Source organism: Protopterus annectens, chromosome 6.part0 (genome assembly GCF_019279795.1).
Source record: "Protopterus annectens isolate FY-2018-M chromosome 6.part0, PAN1.0, whole genome shotgun sequence".
NCBI classification, from domain to species: Eukaryota; Metazoa; Chordata; order Ceratodontiformes; family Protopteridae; genus Protopterus; species Protopterus annectens.
The window spans coordinates 82,083,808-82,104,598 of record NC_056737.1 but is presented as its reverse complement, the minus strand read 5'-3'; the positions used below and the strand labels follow the sequence as shown (position 1 = coordinate 82,104,598).

The 20,791-nt window shown below is 41.7% G+C and overlaps 1 protein-coding gene across 1 annotated transcript in view; it reads right to left on the bottom strand.

Moving 5' to 3' along the window:
• Positions 1 to 20,791, bottom strand: part of TTLL5 (tubulin tyrosine ligase like 5) — a gene marked incomplete in the record, with an annotated part of 5,893,562 nt that overhangs the window by 4,095,228 nt on the left and 1,777,543 nt on the right.

The following is a 20,791-nucleotide window of genomic DNA, read 5'->3' as shown; positions in this document are numbered from 1 at the left end:
GACCACAACCCCGTTATTTACTGACATTAGGACTCAATGATGATTCAGAAATCCGTTTTAGGAAGGAACACTTTAAAAACATGATTCTTACATCTGGACACTTGAGAGGTATCTGTGTGCGCAACTACATATATATGTTAAAAAAAAGAAGAAAAAGTCCTGTAAATATGGAATCCAGGAAACTAGACAAGCTCATTGTAAAGGATTTCATCCCATCTACTCTGCGTTTTATTAATAAAGGACATTTGTGAATTTTGAAACACACAATATAGGCACAGAATTTAAAACTGGCTGTTACACCCTTTTTACAATGTGGAGAAATCTGTACTAGCACATTACATTTCTCAAAACGATAGCAGCCATGAAAAATCAAGCAAGCGTCTGCAATGCACGCAAATCAGGAAGCCGATTTTTTAAACTGTTTGTCTTCCTGAAGCTAATTCAAACTTTCTCGTCACCAATAAGGACTTTGTATAACCTCTTTCTGTGTTTCATGCCCTCGGTACAGTTGAAGTATGCGAATTTCACAACAGCGCACATTTGGTTGCGATAATACACAAGTACCGATTGCTACCCACATTTTGATACATTTCACTTGATACACAAACTTCTTTATGGCAATGTGATACTGCTTGGAACTGTATTCCTTAATTTAGTAACTTACCAAGTTACGAAAGTAAATGCAAGAATGGGAAGGATATGAGAAAAAGGACAAGTCTGTCTGATTCAGATGCTGTACAATTAACATATTTACCACTGTTTCTCTCCTGTTTTTTTCTTAAAGACCTTTACTGAATTATCACTTGTGACAGAGGCAAATTTACATTATTATAAAAGTAATAAAACTGTACTAACAAGTTCATGTTTACAACGTTATACTTCACATATAGGTTCATAGGTAGGTTCATAAGTAGGTACTGGGCTATTGGCCCTAGGGACTATATAAGCCTAGCCAAAAAAAAATACCCTGGCTTTCGCCACCCAAGAACATTATTTTCCTGTATCACTGTCGAGCAGAGCCACAAAAGTGATCTCTGGGGTGAATTTCCTATTTCCCATCCAATCATCAAGATTTTTCTTGAAGAGTGTTGAGGAGGAGCTTTGTTTGATATAGATAGGTAGTTTGTTCCACAGTATGGGAAGTCTCTGGGACAGGAATCTATCCCTCCAGCATGTTCTGTTTATTGTGGTGATAAGATTTAGGTCCCTAGAGCGTGTAGCTCGAAGGGATTGGGATTTCTTTAAGTGGAGCATGTCCAACAGCTCTGGGTTTGACATAGCTTTGTATGTTAGGCAGAGACCGCCCCTGAGTAGGCGATATGCGATAGAGTAAAGCTGGAGATTTTTGAGACGGTCTGCATAGGGCATCTGTTTGAACCTGTTAATCCTCTTTGTGAGGTATTTCTGCGGTCTTTCCAGTTGTTGTAGATGTCTTGTGAGGTACATACCAAAAGGGGCATTGTACTCTATAATGGGTCTAATGAGTGACGAGTAGAGGGGAACAATGACCTCTTTTTTTCCTAGATGAGAAACCTTTTGTGATGAGGTGTGCCATGTAGAAGGATTTCCTGACTACTGTGGCGATGTGATTATTAAAGGAGAGACTACTGTCCACCTGTGTCCCAAGGTCTCATCACACTTTCAGCGTTAAGTTTACTACCGCCTATGTGGTAGTTCATGGGTACAGAGTTTTCACCAAAGTGGATGAAAATGCACTTTTTGGCACTGAGCTTGAGGCCATGGCTTTGACACCAGGCATCTGTCTCAGTGAGGACCTTTTGTAGGATGTCCACATCATTAGGAGTTTCAATTATGGCTCCCAGTTTGCAGTCATCTACCATCTTCATTAGCCAAAGACCATCTGTGTTAATCTGTACTTCAGAGAAGTAGATACCAAACAGGAGAGGACCCAAGACTGAAACCTATGGTATTCCACTTTTCTCTGGTCTGAAGTCATATTTGGAGTCTGCTACTTTCACAGTGTGGGTTATGTCAGTGAGCCAGCTGGCAACCCATTATGTGACATAGGGATTTATACTTAGTTTAGTGAGTTTATCTATAATTCCAGAGTGGGGGATGGTGTTGAAAGCCATGGCAAGATCTAGATAGGCTGTGTGAGCCACCTTACCCTCATCTACGGCTTTGGTGACTGTTTCAAAGAAGTTTATCAGGTTTAGGAGACATGATCTGCCTTTTACAAACCCGAACTGGGTTGGGTCCAGAATTTGGAGATTACCAATGTCTTTGTTTATAAGTTCCATGATGATACGTTACATGGCCTTGCAAACCAGGCTCATGAGGCTAATGGGGCGGTAGTTCCCAGGGTCCGTGGTGGCTCCCCCCTGTGTGGAGTGGGATAACCGTCACTGTGCACCATTCAGTGGGCACAAAGCCTGAAGTGAGGCTATGACTGAACATGGTACTTAGGTGGCGTGCCAGTTCGCGCTGTAGTTCGTGTAGAACGCAGCCTGGGATGTTGTCAGGTCCCATGGATGCTGTGTTCTTGGCTTTGGAGAGTGTGGTTTTTACCTGTGCAGCCGTGATTACAGGAACTTTGCATTCCTCCAGTATATATATATATATATATATATATATATATATATATATATATATATATATATATATATATATATATATATTGCTATATATCATTTAACCTAAGCAACATTACATAAATTATTCAACTCCTACCTTTTTTTTAAACAAGAAACATCTTTATTAAACCATCACTTATGACACAGGCAATCATATAATAAAAACAAACCACACTGACAATCCCAGTTGCAAGCATTTTACATCACAAATCATACTGAAACACTCCCAGTTGCAAACATTATAAACCACTTATAATCTACCCAATCATTTTCAGTCAAACATTACATAGCTCAATTAAGTCCTGCCTTCTTTTAAACCTCATTCCTCCCCTGTATGCATTGTTCCCACAATTCTGTTTGCACCTACCCTTTTTTAAAGATCTCAGTTACAGTTGTTTTATCTCTATTACTATATTCACTACTTCTAGTATGGGTGGTTTAAATTTTGAATTCCATTTTCTAGCAACTGCTTTTTTGCCAGCCACCATAATTAGACACAGCAAACCCTTACCATATCTAGGCAGTTAAGATTCTATATCACAGCTCAGAAAAAACATCTCCATTGCCACACCAATCTGCCTAACCTGCATCTCCCACAGTGCATCCCACAGACAATCCTTCAAGTCCTCCAACTCACTGCACTCCTAGAAAATATGTTCTCAATTAACAATTCTCTGGAGTCTACTTGGGATATAAAAATATCCATATAAACATTTCTAAGTAAAAATCCTACATCTTCTCGATTCTGTTGCATATTTGGGAGACATACATATATGCTCCCATTGTTCCTTTGTGAATTGCTTATCCAATCTCTTTTCCCAATCCTTTCTAACCTCCTCTGATTGATTCTTATAGTTATCATACAATATTTTATTTGCTGTACTAATTATTCCTTTTTAATGGCAGATTCTGTTCTAGATTCAACTAAAAACTCTACCAGTACAGGTCTTTCATTTAGGACCCCCCCCCATATATTTCTATTTGCCTATACTCTGATACTGATTCTTGCTAGGGAAGATATCTCTAACCTGCAGTCCAAATAAATTCTTGCCATCTTCCCATTCTATCATCTTTCCCTCTCTAGTCATACCCTGGTTCATTTGCCAGTTTTCTCCAATAAATTCCATCCTTCTATTGCTTGTTGCCTATATACCTAACTGCAGTCATCCCTATAGGCAGAATCTCCTTTCTCCATTCCTGTGTTCGTTGGATATTTTCTGCTACTTTGTGGATATAATATTCTGCAGGCCTGCATCCAAACCACCCTCTCTCATTGTTTCTTGAGCTCCTTCCTGTTTCAACACCATCCCTTTCCACTCTGAATTATAGTTTTCTGCTTGTGCTATGTAGAGGAGCCTTAAATGTGTAGCTCTGAAATACCACTTTCAATTCTGGTAATCTCAATCTGCTCTGTTCTACTGGAAGAATCAAATTAACCCACTAGACTCTTGCCATCTTCCCCTCCCAGATAAAGTCCTTCTGCTCTTTATTAATTGCTATCTTCAACTTCTATTCTGGTTGATAACTATATCCCTGATCTGTGTATAAAACTTAAGGGCCTAAAACATTTTAACTGCTTCTACCTTATTATCCATATCCATATAACAAAGCGTTAATTTTCTCAGTTTTTGTATCATCTTTTGTTTAGTCTCTTCCCACATAACCTTAGCTGCCACACCAGAATCAGTTTTAATCCATATTCCTGAATACTTCATTTTGTCATGTCCCCATAAATATGGATATTGCTGAACCAATTCATGTGTTGGTACATAATTTAGCAATATTGCCTTTGTTTTACCTTCATTAATTTTGTATCTCGAAAAGATCTGAAACTGTCTTAAAATATTCAACAACACTGTAATGTTTCTTTCTGGTTTTGTCAAGTATAAGATAATATCTTCTGCAAACATAGCCAGCTTTCTTGACTGCCATACCAATTATATCCTTGAATTTCGGAGTCCCTTATTTTCTTGCCAGTGGTTCTAAATATAATGCAAATAACAAAGGGGAAAGAGGACACCCCTGTCTGGTTCCTGTGCTCAAGCAGAAATTCTCAGCGAGGACCCCACCCCACTGAATTTTTGCCTGTGATCCCTCATATATTCTCCAAATCAACCTTATATATATTTTTTGGGAAATGCAAATGCTTCCATTGCCCTGCTCATAAAGTCCCATCTTACTCTATCAAATGCTTTTTCTGCATCAAGACCCACCAACAACAATGGCATTTTCTTACCATTCTGCTTACCTCTGGATCATTCGTGTTCTGTTAATGTTGTCAAAGGTTATCCTCCCCTCCACAAAACTACACTGATCAATATCTATCAATTTTGGCATTACTTTTCCCATTCTTTTAGCCATTATAGAAGTGAACACTTTGTAATTATGGTTTAGTATTGAAATGGGGATGTATGAAGCTGGATCAGATGGACCCTTACTCTCTTTATGTATTAGAGCTACCACTGCTTTCTTCCAGGATGATGGTACTTCTCCTCTTAAAATACTGTTAAACAAAACCTTCCAAATCTGTACTAGCTTTTTTCCCTCCTCACTTCCAAACTTCCACAGCAATACCATTTATTCATGGGGACTTTCCTGTAGATTGATTATACATGTTAATTTTTCTCTTATCTCCTTCTATCCCAACAGTTAGCAATTGAGCCTCATCTACTGTTAACCTTGGCATATTTAATTCTTTCATAAACATTTCCATTTGTATCTTTTCTTGATTTCCATATTTCTCTGCTTTAAACAGACTTAGAATTTCCAAAATATTTCTAATCCCTCTACAGGATCTCTCGTTACCTTCCGTGTTATAATTTCCCTAAACTTGGTGACAGCTCTTGCTACTTTCTGCTGCCTGAGTTGTTGTGTTAAAAGTTTTTGTGCTAGTGATATTACCAAAAAATAGTTGATTAACAGCAATCTTTCTAAACCGTGCATATTATTGAGGTAATCCCTTATTTTCTGCTTAGCATTCTGCAGTTGATCCTATTCTTGGTCTGTGAGATTTCCCCTATTCTACACTTTAACATTTGTCAGTCCTTCGAAATAATTCTTGTTGCTTCTAAACCATGGCTCCCTTTTTTTTTATTCCCACCCTATTTTTAAACTCCATCTTAATTTTATCCCATTCCCCAGCTATATTTTCTGAAGAAATTTCTATCTTCCCAAATAGCTCCTGAATAATCTCCTCTACCCATTCCGTAAACTCCTCTCTTTTTAACAGATAGGTGGGAAAGTGTCAGTGTCTCATTTTTATTTCATTACCCTGTGTTTTCATTTTATTATCGGTGCATGATCTGAAAAAGTTATTGGGTGTATATCAAGACCTTGAATTAAATGCATATGTTCCTGTGAAATGTAAATTCTGGCTAACCTAGCCCAGTTTTATATCTTGGGGAAAAGTCACAAAGAAATCATATTACTGAATTCACATTTTCCATGCCAAATATTTTCATAAACTTCTTCAAAAATGTACCTTCCTTTGTTATACTTACCCTTCTGGGCCCCCCAGACACATCTTCACTGCTACAAATCAAATTCCAGTCCTTGTTGAAACCTGATTATTTATCCCAGAATCTTCTTACACTCCATTATAGCAGTTTAGGTGAAATATAAATACATGCCAGTGTAATCCTCCTCCCTTGCCAGTAGCCCCTTAGTAATACAAACCTGCCATTATTATCTTTTTTATCCTCTTCTATCACTGTTGGAGCTCATCTTGCAATGAATATAAGTAATCCTCTTTTCCTTTGTCCCAGGTATTCCACTGAATAATCATATTGAAAATCTTTGTCAAATTCACATGTTCAGTACTTTCCAAGTATGTCTCCTGTAACATAGCTATTTCCATTCTACATTTTTCATATAGTTCACTACTCTTCCTTTTTTGTATTTATCTGTGAGATCACTGGCATTTAAAGGCATTACAGAAAGAATAATTGTATTATTCCCACCTTTTATGTAGAACATCTTTTTTGTTAAATGTCTATTTCCACCTTTTGTGTTACAGGCATACATTGTTTGGCATGTTGAACATTCATTGAGTTGTTTCTTGTCATATCCATTTCAGCCTACATCACATCTTACAAAACTTTTTCTTTTATTGAAAGTCCTCACAGAAAAAAACAAAGAAACAAAACACTAACATGCAAAACTATGCATATCTTCAAATATTTTATTTATTTATTTTCAATTTGATTACCGAGGAAGTCCACTGGGCCGAAATGACCCAATTTCAGCGGAGGCCCATGGAGAAAAGCTCCAAGATGCATTATACAATTTAGATACAAATGATAGTTAATATTAAAGATCTTTTGTAGAATAGTTACTCATAAATGCATTCAATATCATGCATAGTTAAATTCATTAAGCTTGAAGGTAGGGATTACACAGTTTCATTTGAGGAAAACAGATATGGGTTAGGTGTGGAAACAGTTTACATACAAACCTTTCAAGAAAATGTAAATACGCTTTACATGCACACATCAACAGTAGAATGCTATTTACAATATTTACAAGGTTGGGCTGTGTGAGGGTAGCTGTAGGAGGTGAGAGCTTAGAGAGAAGCTATAGAAATTGTTGAGAGCTTAGACAGGCTCATAGGACGATAACTATGAGAGTTGTAGAGCTTGGGAACCAGAGCGAGAACCCCCTTGGATTAGGTTGGGTGAAGGCAGGTGCATTTCCATTTAGTGGACAGGTGTTTGAATAGTTGGGTTTTGAAGTTTTCTGAGTTTGGTATGGTTCTTAGTGTGCAGGGAAGGGAATTCCAATTTTTGCCTAGTAAGAGAGATAGGATAAGTTGGCCAGCAGGGCGTTTAGGTTTATAGATAGTAATTAAGTTCTGGTTTTCAGATCTGAGAGCTCTGTTGGGTGCATAAGGGGGAAGGATGTTAGTTAGAGTGGGACATTTTCTTGGGTGAAATATGAGTCTATGTGCAGTAGTGAGTTGGAGATAGTCTAGGTAGTTTGAGAGTTCAAGCCAATTCAGGGATTGTAGGGTTAGGCAGTGATGGGTGGTATTTTTAGATTTAGAGGCAGATTTAGAGACTTTGTTGTAGCAGTTTTCTAGTTTAGAGGTGATAGAGGAGGACAGGTTGGTTAGGAGACGGGATCCATATAATAAGGAAGGAAGAAGATAAGTCAAGGCCAGAGTTTGCCTGGTAGAGTTGGAGAGAAAGCGGTTATTCCTATACAGCATACCTACCTTTTGGTGGATTTTCTTAACATTTTGTTGAATATGAACATCAGACTTGAGGTGTTCATCTACAGTAAAGCTAAGTAGTTTGGCAGAGGGGACTACTTCTATAGGTGAGTTGGTTTAACTATAGACTTTGAAGTTGTTTTTATCATAGGAGAGGGTCTTTGTGGGAGGGAATAGTAGAATCTTTGATTTATTTGCAGTGAGAGAGGTGATTTTGGCGCATCCAGTTTTCAGTTGTTGAGAAGGCAGTTTGGGTTTTAGTCAGCAATTCAAAGAGGTTTGAGGCAGAGCAGACTAAGGTTGAATTGTCTGCATATTGAATGAATTTAACATCAGGAACAGCAGTGTGAAAGTTATTGATGAAGATGTTAAAAAGCATTGGCCCAAGGATGGATCCCTGTGGTACGCCAGTTGGGGTAGTTACAAATACTGAAGTTTTATCCTCCTAATAGGAACAAATGTTCCAAACTGACAATTCCACTCACGGACTTGAGTTACCCTAAAAGAAAGGTTATCCATGCTAAGATGCACGGTACAGCCTGTGCTTCTACTAAGTGCTAACTCATTTTGTCTTACCTTCATAGCTCTCCCAGATGGGAAAACCCCTGAATGCTTTCAGAAAACATAATTTCCTAGCCAGTTTCTCTTTTCTCCCCGATCTCCCTGGACAAATCACTCTCCACCAGATGGAACTTGGTTACAACCAATTTCTCCTTTCCAGATTGTATCCATGGAGACATGAGAACCAGACAATTTCTCATTAGCAGATTGTCTCCATTGAGACATGAGAACCAGGCAGTCAATTTCTCTTTATCAGATTGTTTCCATGGAGATATGAGGACCAGATATAGAATTGCTATTAAGCATACATTCATCTGGTAGAAAAAAAGCCTTATAATATTAAATATTGTTTTTCATTTACTTGCTTTTTCTTAAAATTGTCTAAGGTCCTTAATCCAGTCATTCCTCCATGCAAAAATGAGAAAAAGCCCATTAATTTTTGTTTTTTCATGCTTTTTTAACCAGAGTTTTTTTTTTACACTGCAGTGCCTACATTTCTTAAAACTGAAGAAGAAAGAGAAATGGGACAAAGAAAAGCAAAACAGCAGCACCTGTTTACAATCCCCATTGCACTTAAAAATAACTGAGAAAACTTTACTTTATAGCATGCAAAGAAAACCATACACCACAAAAATAGTACTATTAAAATCTGAAGAAGAAATAAGGGATCTAGGGACCCAAGTAGATAGTCAGCTTTCCTTTGATAACCATGTTGCCAAAGTAGTTAGAAAATCCTTCTATGTGACCCATCTGATCACGAAAGGGTTCGTATCAAGATCTAAGGATGTAATGGTGCCCCTCTACTCTTCCCTCATCAGACCCATTATTGAGTACAATGCACCAATTGGAATGTACCTGGCTAGACATCTCCAGCAGCTGGAGAGACCCCAGAGGTACCTAACCAAGAGGATTACTGGCCTCAAACAGTTGCCTATGCAGCACGATTGAAAAGCTAAGACTGTTCTCTGTTGCATACCGCTTTCTCAGAGGCGATCTCTGTCTAACTTACAGAGCCATGTCCAACTCAGAATTGCTGAACATGCTCCATCTTAGCAAAACCAAATCTACTCGAGCTACATGCTCTAGGGATATAAACCTCAACACAACAATGAATAGAACATGCTGGAGGGATAGATTCCCTTCGCAGAGACTTCCCTTACTATGGAACAGGGTCCCGATCTACATAAGACAGAGCCCCTCATTATCACTCTTCAAGAGGAACCTTGATGAGTGGATGGGTAACAGAAAGATCACACCAACAGCACTACTAGATAGGGGCCAAGGGTACTAGCTGCTAGTACAAGGTTCTAGGGAACTACTAAAGGGGCGGTGAATACCGCACAACGTGGCTGGGCTAATATATGCCTTCAGGCAGATAGCCCAGTACCAACCTATGAACCTATGAACCTATTAAGAAAAAAAATTTGTTTACTTAGTTAATTTTCTCCCCTCTCATCCTCTCCGCAAAGCATTTTTTTCCCTGAGCATTAAAGACAAGAAGCAGAGCATATGCTTTAGAGTCCCCCACAAGTCCAACAAATTCTGAAAAAGTCCAATATTTCCATATTTTCTTGTTCTTGTCATATTTCTCAAATATAATTATTGCACTGTAATACCACACTAAGTTACTGGTTTTATTACTGTTCATCTCAATCTCCCAAATCCTGTCTCTGCTTCATTTCCAATGAACTCTCAATTCTTCTAGTCAACTCTTGTGCTTCCTTCCTTCTCCAACATTTTCCTTTGAAATATTGGAAAAGGTTCATAGCTACAATCTCTCTGTGGTCTTTATTACAAGAAAAACTAGAAGCAGAATCTCCTTCTGTTTCCCAGCTTACTTTTTGTTAGACAAACTTTTATATTTCCTCCTTAGCATGTACTTAATCAAAAAATGATTTTGTCCTTCCAGGGAAGAATACCTCAAAGATGGTTGGATACAGCAGTTTGAGTCTCACACCTGCATCTCAGCATCCCCAGAATAATGGAATACATTTACTCCTCTTCTGCCTGGTGTACAATGAGTAATCTTTCTCCACAAACACTCTGCTGTAGCCCACTTTTGGTACTTTATCCTTCTTCCGCAGTTTTGTCAGAATCAACTCCTTCTGCTGGTAGGATTGCAATTTTACTATTAAAGGTCTAGGTTGCTTTCTCATAGCCAGGTTTGGAGCATACTAACAAGTCCTGCTGTGGAATACCAGTCCAGTTGCTTGTGTGTGCTTTCATAAAATTAATGCAGTCTCTTCCTTACAGCTTCTCTGGTATAGCTGAAAATTTCATGTTTTCCCCTATGTGCTCTGTCCTTTAATTCTATTATTTTTTTTGAAAATCTCTTCTTGAGCAGTCTCATATTCAGCCAACCTTTTCTTCATTTCAATCTCTGATTTTTGCAGCTTTATCACCTTATCTGAATATCAATTTAAAACTTCTTCCATTTTTTCAACCCTTTTGTTGTTTGTGTTGATATATTCCATCAGTGTTTCATTTATTTTAACCAGGTAGGTGTGCAATTGTCTTATATCTTCCTGTAGATTACTGGAAGTCATGTCTGGAGGTCGCATTGCTTTCTGCTGAACGGCTGCAGAACTTTCCCCACTCAGCGTTTCTTCCTCACTTTTTGCAGCTGATTTTTTGCAAGTTCTATGTATTTCTTTTTTCCTGGCATCCAGGCAGTATGCTTACTATCCAGTCACTGAAATTTACCCAGAAACACAAAAGTCTACTGGCCTTTTTGCTGAGTTTCTGTTTTTACACTGGGAGAGCTAGAATTAAGCTGTTATTCAGTGTGCAGCCATCTTGGAAGTCCACAGTTTCTCACTTGTTATGCACATTTTCATACCTTCATTCATTTTTCTTAAGTGTGAGATATGTTTCATGAGATGTGCAATAAACTTAGCCAATTAAAAGTCTTCTAAATCTTTTAAACTCTCAGCACTCTATCTCATTATGTCTCTTTCCTTGTTTATATGGTGCCAACCCCCACCCACATCCTCACTTGACCACTGACTAGGTGTAAAAGAGCCAATGTTGTGCCTAGTTTTGTACCCCTACTGCTTTACACTGGTTGCCAAGTACCACTTACATTTCAGTGCAAGATGCAGACATTTCTGTATGCCACCAGGCTGTTCAAACTTGCCCAGAGAATGGCAGCTATATGTCAGAATTCAGTTTTTCTGACATCAATAAATGTGTGTATACATGTATGTATGCATGTATATATATATATATATACATATCTACGTGTGTGTGTGTGTGTATGTGTATATATATATATATATATATATATATATATATATATATGTGTGTGTGTGTGTGTATGTATGTATACATGTATATATAGATGGGTATCTGTATTTATTTATTTAGCTAGGATAAACTTGTTGCAGATGCTGCAGGGAAAAAGTGTAACTGCTGGCACTGCTGTTAACTGAGTAGGTTTGCTGATTGCATTGGTTATAGTGTCTGTAGTTTACCAGTTTTTGCTGGGTTAGCTGTGATGATCTTGTAGCCGATAATAAGAAGTTATGTACCTACCATAACATTCCATGTTAGTTGTCTTCTTCTCGCCTTCTTTCTTGGTGGATGGGTTCAGAGCCGATCCTCGGCTCTGACTCGGCCAATACTAAAGATTGAGAGCTAATTCCATCAGCTCGAGGCTCCCCCCATATCCCACAATGCTAGGCGGTAACTCCTCAGATCTCGTTTGAAAGCTAGGCCAAGCAAGAAAAAAGCTCCATAACATGGAGAAGGGTAATCCACCTCTATAGGGCTGAGTGTGAGGTGACTTAAACCTAACAGAGGAAATATAGAGGTGGTAAAACAGTGGGAGAAAGGATTAGAGAGGTCACAAAATAATCTCCTCTAGGTCTGTCCAGGCTAGGGGGAAGGAAGGTGGGACGCAAGAAAGAAGGCGAGAAGAAGACAACTAACATGGAACGTTACAGTAGGTACATAACTTCTTAATGTTAAGTTGTCTATCTCGCCTTCATTCTTCCTGGATGGGACCGTGTCCCTAGCACCTTGTCCCGGGTGGCCTATCAGAACAGACTCTTGAGAACAGTGGAACCAAAGTTGGCACGGTCTCTGGAGGCTATGTCCAACTTGTAATGAGAAATGAAGGTATGAGGTGAAGCCCAAGTTGCTGCTGAACAAATAGAATCAATAGAAAGCCTATCCTGAAAGGCTATGGATGTGGCTAATGCCCTTGTAGAGTGAGCTCTAAGCTTAGAGGGCAATTGTTGGTGTCTGATCTCATAAATAAAGGAAATTGTAGAAGTAAGCCATCCTGAAAGTGACACTTTAGAGACTGGAAGACCCATCTTGCCTTCCGCATAGGAAACAAACAGTTGGTCTGTTTTTCTGAACTGTTTAGTCCTGTCTAAATAATACCTTAGTTGGCGATGAACATCTAAAGAGTGCAATTTTTGTTCTGACCTGTTGCCATAATTGGGGAAAAAAACTGGGAGATCAATAGTTTGATTCAGGTTTGTTTGAGAGGCCACTTTAGGCAAAAAAGATGGATTGGTACGCAAGGATACTCTATCTTTGTGAAAAATTAGATACAGAGGACGACAGCATAGAGCATGAAGTTCCGAAACCCTTCTAGCCGAAGTGATGGCTATTAGAAAAAGCGTTTTCCAAGACAGCAACTTCATAGAACATGAAGCTGCAGGTTCAAAGTGGGGTAGAATCAAAGATGCTAGAACCAAGTTTAGATCCCATGGAGGAGGTGGATCCTTGACAGGGGGCTTAAGAAGAAAGACTCCTTTCAGAAAGGCTTTACAAAGTTTGTGGGACATGATAGTAGACTCTGACACTCCCACATGAAAATTAGATATAGCCGCCAAATGAACCCTGATAGTAGAAGGAGAAGAGCCTGCTTGGAAAAGCTCAGCTAGGAAATCAAGAATGGACTGAATAGGAGCAGTAAAGGGGTCTATTTCCTTGGACACTGCCCATAAAGAGAAACGTTTCCATATGCTGCTATAAATCTTCCGGGTAGAAGACTTATGAGAAGCTGTCAAAATATCTCTAACTGAGTGAGATATTAAGGGAAGCCTGGCTAAGGTTGGAATTGGAGGAACCACGCTGTGAGGTTCAGAGAAGAAAGGGATTGGTGCAGTTGACCAGATTGATGGATCAAGAGATCTGGAACTGGGTCCAGATGCCATGGTTGCGCCAAAAGGTAACGATGAAGAAAGGGAAACCAAACTTGTCGAGGCCAATAAGGGCAATGAGGATCATTAAGGCCTTCAGAGCAATGGCTTTCCGAATCAGCTGAGGTATCAGTGGGAAGGGAGGAAAGGCATACAGGAGTCCTGGAGGCCAATCGTGAGCTAGAGCGTCTCTGATGGGATGACCTGGTAGGGGAAAGAGTGAAGAACTCGGCACACTTGCTGTTTTGGGGAGTGGCAAAAAGATCGCAGCAAGGATGGCCCCAAGTTCGAAAAACTTCTTCCAATACTGATTTCTTCAGAGACTACTCGTGAGGCATGAGGATAGCTCTGCTCAATCTGTCTGCTATCACATTGGACTTGTTGGGAATGTGCGTTGCTATCAGGAAGCGCTGAGAAGAGATCGCCCATTGCCACAGTCTGAGTGCTTCTCGACATAAGGGGTAAGATTTGGTTCCGCCTTGCTTGTTGATGTACCACACTACGGACATATTGTCCATCTGAATTGCTATAGTTCCCTTGGGAAGAGAGTCTTGAAGGGCTTGCAACGGTAGAAGCACTGCACTCATCTCTAGAACATTTATGTGCAAGTGGCACTCGATCTGCTGCCACGTGCCCTGGACTGTCCTGCCCTGGTAATGCCCCCCCCCACCCTATCAGGGAGGCATCCGTTGTCAGAGTTGCAGCCGGGGGCGGGGGGGGTGAAGGGTCTTCCTAGAAGAAGTTGGGGGGATGTGACCTACCATAGAAGATGATTCCTGCATGACTGAGTTATGCTGATAGAGTGGGACATTGGTAGAAGTTGAAAGGACCACTGAGTGAAAAGCATCCACTGAAGAATCCTCATGTAAAAGCGGGCTAAGGGGAGGAGAGGAATAGCCACCATAATCCCTAGGACTTTCAACACCAGTCTGACCTTGATCTTGTTTTGTCGTAAGAGAAGGGAAACCTGCTTGTGAATGTCTGCTACTCTTTGTTCTGTGAGTCTGGCTGACAGACTGACTGTGTCTAATCTTGCGCCTATAAAAGTAATAGATTGACAAGGCGACAAGACAGACTTTTCGTAATTTACCGAGATGCCTAGAGTCTGACAGGTTCATAAGGTGTAGTCTCTGGCTAAGAGAAGTAGATGCCTGGTGGTGGCAGTCAGGAGCCAGTTGTCTAAATAAGGAAACACCTGGAATCCCTGGCCCCACAAGTGAGCGGCGACCACTGCCATGCATTTGGTGAACACTCGGGGGGGCTGTAGTGAGACCAAAGGGCAGGGCCCTGAACTGAAAAAGACTGGCCCCTAGCCTGAAGCGGAGAAATCTCCTGGATCGTCTGTTCATTTTGATGTGATAGTATGCATCCTGGAGATCTATGGAGCACATCCAGTTGTCCTGGCCCAGAAAGGGCAGGATGGACTGCAGCGTGACCATCCGAAATTTTGCTTTCTTGACAAACTTGTTCAAGTTGCTGAGATCCAAAATGGGTCTCCAGTCCCCTGTTTTCTTTGGAACCAAACAGAATTTGGAGTAAATTCCGGATCCCTGTTGGTCTGCTGGAACTGGTTGAATGGCTCTTTTTGCTAGCAGCTTTGAAATTTCTAGTGCTGCTTGCTCCCTTTGACTGGGTGGAACGTCTGGAAGGGATTTTCCGGACTGTTTTGGGATGCGAATGAAAGGGATTCTGTAGCCTTCGGATATGATAGACTGTACCCACTTGTCTTGAGTAAGGGAAAGCCAGGCTTTTGGGTACAGAGATAATCTTCCCCTGACTGCCTCCAAAGGTGGACAGTTGGGCAACCCCTCAGGGGTGCTGAAAGGGTTTGTCAGAGAAAGTTTCTCGACTACCCTGATTCTGCGGGCCCCCTCTGCCTCTAGGATGGCGTCTATTATTATTGTTCCCCCCCACTGCCTCTAGAGGGGAAACGACTCTGTGCATCCGGTAAGAATCCCCATGGTTGTTTGCGGAACCACATCTTCCCCCCCTTCTGACCTTTGGGGTAAGGCCTAGAAGGGGTAGAAAAACGGACTCCGATGGCAGAAAGAGTCTTACCTTCTACCTCGCACCTTGTCAGAGTATCCTTCACTTGTGGACCAAAGAGAGATGATCTGTCAAAAGGGGAGTTAGTGAAAGACGCCTTGAAAGCGTCCGCAAAGCTTCATAGCCACATCCAGGCATGGCGACGTAAAGCCACCCCTGTACCTGCGGCTCTGCTCGCTCCATCAGCCGCGTACGAAATCAGGCGCATGGAGGAGTTAACCACTGAATTAAGGGTAGCCAGCTGGGAGTTCATCCTATCTTGAAAACCCACAGCTGATGGGTCCTTCAACACTTCACTCATTTCCTTGAGCAAGTCCCTCTGGAGACGAGTGAAATGACACAGGTAATTCAGCGAATGCATGGAAAAGGTCGCTGATGAAAACATCCACTTACCGTACCTGTCCATGGTCCTAGATTCCTTGTTAGGAGGATGAACAGACACCAAAGGATCCGCTAATTCCTTCTTGGTGGCAGCAGCCACCACCATGGCATCCACAGAGACACCTTTGGACAAAAACTCCTTGTCTTTGGGGGCAGTGATAAATTTGGCCGGCCTCCTAGGGGTGGGGTCCACGGAGTCAGGAGCCGTCCAAGCCTTCCTCGCCACCACTTCGATGAGTGGGTCAAAGGGGGGGGACACCCAGGAGGTGGAAGGTCGAGAACCAAACGCCTCAAGGTACACTGATTCGTCCTCTGAAGGGTTAAGGGCTGGCCAATTCCCCCTCTGCTTCAGGATTTCTAGTATGTCTGCAAAAGAGACATCTTCAGAGGGGGAACGAGGGGAACCCTCAGAATCTTCCAAATCAGTGTCAGAGGTGACAGACTAATGGGAGTCAATGTGCTTCCTCTTGCACTGTCTCTTCCTAGGGGGTTCTTCTGCAAGATCAGGAGAGGTCTCGGAAGAGGAGGAAATTCCCACTGGGGATACTTGAGGCGCAGATTCTCTACGGTCCGAAGCAATGGGGTGAGAAGAAATCACCGCAGGCACTGTAGAGGGAGGAGCTGATGGAGCCGACTGTGGAGTAGAACCAGGTTCTAACAGGCTCCGCATGACCTCAAAGGCACCCCTATCAGGCAGGGCCAGAGGTCTCCGCTCCGAAGAGCTGAAAACCTCCCCCGGCACCGACAAGGATGGCTCCGAAGCCGATGTCGGAGCCGAACTAACCAGCGCCGAAGCACCGAGAGGGACAGCGGGGTCGGACAAGGGTCCGATGCCACTCGCCCCCTCGGAGCCGACGAGGGAAGTCCGGCGCCGAGATCCCTCCAAGGAGGAGATCGGAGCAGACGACAGCACCGAAAGGAAAGGTATCGGTTCCGACGCTCCCACAGTCTCAGCTCCGAGCAGCACCGGCTCCGAACTCAATAGAGTCGGAGGAGGAATGTCTAATGGAACAGGTGCAGCCATCGACTGTTGAGTCGGGCTGTGTAACATCTGGGCCAGTGCCTCGGACTTAAGAAGTCTACTCACCACCCTCTGCAAACCATGGTCCGAAAGTCTGGAGGACCTAGAGGAGTGTGATCTATGGCTTCGTTCAGACAAGAGCGGTGAGGCTGGAGCCGAATGAACGGAGGCGATAGAAGGAGACCTGGACCTCTTTCTAGTAATCGGTTCCGACAAGAGTGTCGGAACTGACTTAGACTTGTATGTCTCGGCTCCAGCCGGAGCCGAGGACACAGTATGTGTGGTAGGTCTAATCATCGGCTCCAGCTGGAGCTGATGGTTGAACCGTTAAAATGGTCTTTGAACCTCCGGAGGATGGCTCGGACGCTGGAGCCGACTGCCTGGAGGACTTAGAAGGCTTCCCCGACATAGACTGTGTCGAGGGACCCACAAGCTTCAATAAGCCTCTTAAAATTAGCTTATTTTTACGTTCCTGCAGGACTCTAGGGCTGAAACCATGACAGACAGCACAAGAGTCCTGCAGGTGTAAAGGTCCCAGGCAGTATACACAAGAAGTGTGACCGTCTGTCAGAGACATCTTCTGACAGCACGAGTCACACTTCTTATAGCCTGAGACCTTCGATTCCTTAGACATATCTAAAGAAAGGGTAGTGCAATCACTCACACTCACACACACAGATTACACTAAATTTAAAATAAGTAACTATCTTAACAAAATTCCCTAGAAAACACAGTCACTCCAACTACTAGGAGGGGTGGGAAAGGGCCTAAGGGAAGAACTCTTGAAAAAATTTTTAGAAAAGGGGGAGGAATTTGGTAGGGAGTGGTAAAAGACTACTTAACTAACTAATCACTACTGAAAAAACTAACTTAAAGGGGGTCTATTTTAGTAAAAACTTTATATAAAGTAACTAACCTGCAGAGCCGGTTGGAAAGAGCAACTCGTCAGCTAAGCGGAAAACGAGATCTGAGGAGTTACCGCCTAGCATTGTGGGATATGGGGGAGCCTCGAGCAGATGGAATTAGCTCTCGAGCTTTAGTATTGGCCGAGTCAGAGCCGAGGATCGGCTCTGAGCCCATCCAGCAAGAATGAAGGCGAGATAGACAACTTAACATTGTTGGCTGTCAAAAATATCTTAAGAAAACTACATAAACAAGTGTGTTGGGAATGTACTTAATGTTGGAGCCTGAACAAATGGTAGGGCAGCAAACTGAAAATAATAGTGAACCTCCATGGAAATTAAAGTTACGTGCTCACCATAACTAGGCATTTGTGTTGTCCATTTTCAATATTCCTGAACTTATCGATTATGGATGTGATCCTCGGATCTGACTCAGCCGCATTTTACAGACATTAGATCCAACTATCAAGCTCCTCTCTGTACCCACAATGCCCTAGTTCATCCCCAATAATTCAGATCAAGTTTGCTGCATAAATGTTTCAGTATAAAATAGAAAAGAAGAAAAGAAAATTAGAGCAGGGCTCAAACCCAAAACTACAGGTTCCAAAAGTCCATCAGGTCACTCCAGAAGACAGGAAGGGGAAGGACGGAGGGGAGCTGAAGAATGAAAATCAACACAGATGCCTACTTATGGTGAGTACATAACTTTAATATTTGATGTCCTTTTCACTCTTCCTCAACTTATGGGACGGAGTCCCTAGCTATATAAATCATGGAGTGGTCCTCATGGAAGGATATTCCAGAGAACTGCTGAACCAAAGTCAGCTCTGCTTCTGGAAATTATGTCCAATTTGTAAGGAATAATAAAGGTATAAGCATTAGACCAGGTGGCTACTGCACCAATATCATCAATGAAATTTTTAGACCGGAAGCCAGATGAGGTGGCCATGGATCTAGTTAAATGGGCCTTAGGTGGTTCTGATAGGGAGAGACCTTATTAAGAATATATCCAGGACATCCAAATAGTTATCCATTTGGCCAATGTAACTTTAGAAATTGGAGAACCCAGCTGACTAGGAGAAAAACAAACAGCTGGTCTGTTTTTCTGAACTTTTTTGTTCTGTGTAAGTAGAAACATAATTGTCTATGCACATTTAAATGATGTAGTACGTATTCTCCCTTGTTTGAAATTTTTGGAAAGAAGACTAGTAAGTAAATGGTTTGACTTATAATTGTTTCAGAAGACACTTTTTTGTAGGAAAAAGGATTGGTTTGTAAAGTAACCCTGTCTTTATGAAAAACAATGTATGAAGCCTTTGATGAAAGAGTCTGGAGTTCAGAAATCCTTTTAGCAGAAGTAATAGCGACTCAAAAGGCAGGAATTTTAAGTCAGTTTTTGCTGAAGGTTCAAATGGTTGTCCACTTCAGCATTGTAGAGTACTACTGTTAAATACCAGGGTTGTGATGGATCTTTTACTGGTGTAAGGCCTTACATAATCTGGAAACAGCCAAGGAAGAAGCATGGTCTCCTGAGTGAAATTTGATATGACTACCAACTGTACTTTGGTTGTAGAAAACCTAGCACCTTCTTTAAAAACAGAAGCTAAAAACTCCAATACAGAAGAAAGAGGGTCAGTAAAGGGATCAACATAATTTTCAAGGCCCAGACTGAAATTCTTTTGCACATGCTCTTATAAATCCTCTTACTGGAATTTTTCTGAAAGGACAAAAGTATATTATGAACCAGTGAAGATAGCATGGGCTGTCTAGCTATCAACACAACTGGAGAAACCATTTCGTTAATATGAGGGCTGGAATACTGGGGTGTTTTGTAACTGAGTTTCGCGACAGGAGGTCTGGACTGGGATTCAGTATCCAAGGAGGATAAAGAAGATGAGACCAAAGGAAGGGGGTGCCAGACTTGGTGAGGCCAAAGGGAGGCAATGAGGATAGCCAAGCTCTTCAATCAGCTGGTTTTCAATAAGAATTTTGGAAGTAGAGGTACTGAGGATAAACGTAAAGGAGACTGGAGGGCCAAATATGGACTAAAGCATCTCTCGTGTCTCTCTCTCAGTGGAAATCTAGGTAAAATACCTGCTGCATTTGTTGCTGTGGGAAGAAGTGAAAAGGTTGCAGCAAAGATGGAAAATTTCCTCTGTCACAGATTGAGAGACCAGTCACGAGGCATTAGAATGGATTTGCTGAGTTTGTTCACTAGTAAGCTGGATTTCCCTGGGATGTGCATTGCCACTAGAAAGTGGCTGGAAGAGATCACCCATTGCCACACTCTCATAGCTTCTCAGCAGATAGGGTAAGATAGAGTTCTGCCTTTTTTTTTTTATATACCAGACCACAGACAATTTGTCGGTTTGAATCGCAATTGTCCCTAGAGGGAGAAGATCTTGAAAAGCCTTATACCGTCCTTCCCAAAAAAATGATCACCCACCCCAGTTGGGAAGCATCCATGGTTACTGTGGCTACAGGGGGAAACAGAAAAAAGGGGGACCCTATGAGTCTCATTCAAATGGATCCACTACTACTAAAGGTGGTCTCTGCACACCCGAGTGAGTCTGACTAGATAAGTCTTTCGAAGATTAGACCACTGAACAACTGGAGTCCATTGCAAAACACTCCTACAGTAACATGCTAAGGGGACTAATACTATAGATGCTGCCATGGATCCCAGAGCCTGCAGTACTAGCCTGATGGGAGGAACAGGATCAGAAATGATTTGCTGAACCTGGGACTTGATTGTGGTCACATGATGTGGGGGTAGAGAAGCAATCTGACTTGTAGTGTTCAGATGAGCACCGATGAACTCCAGGCCCTGAATTAGTAGTAGCTTTGATATGAGCATGTTGACTGTAATGCCTTAAGACTGGCAAATTTGGATCAAATAGTCCCTGGGTCTGTTCTAGGAA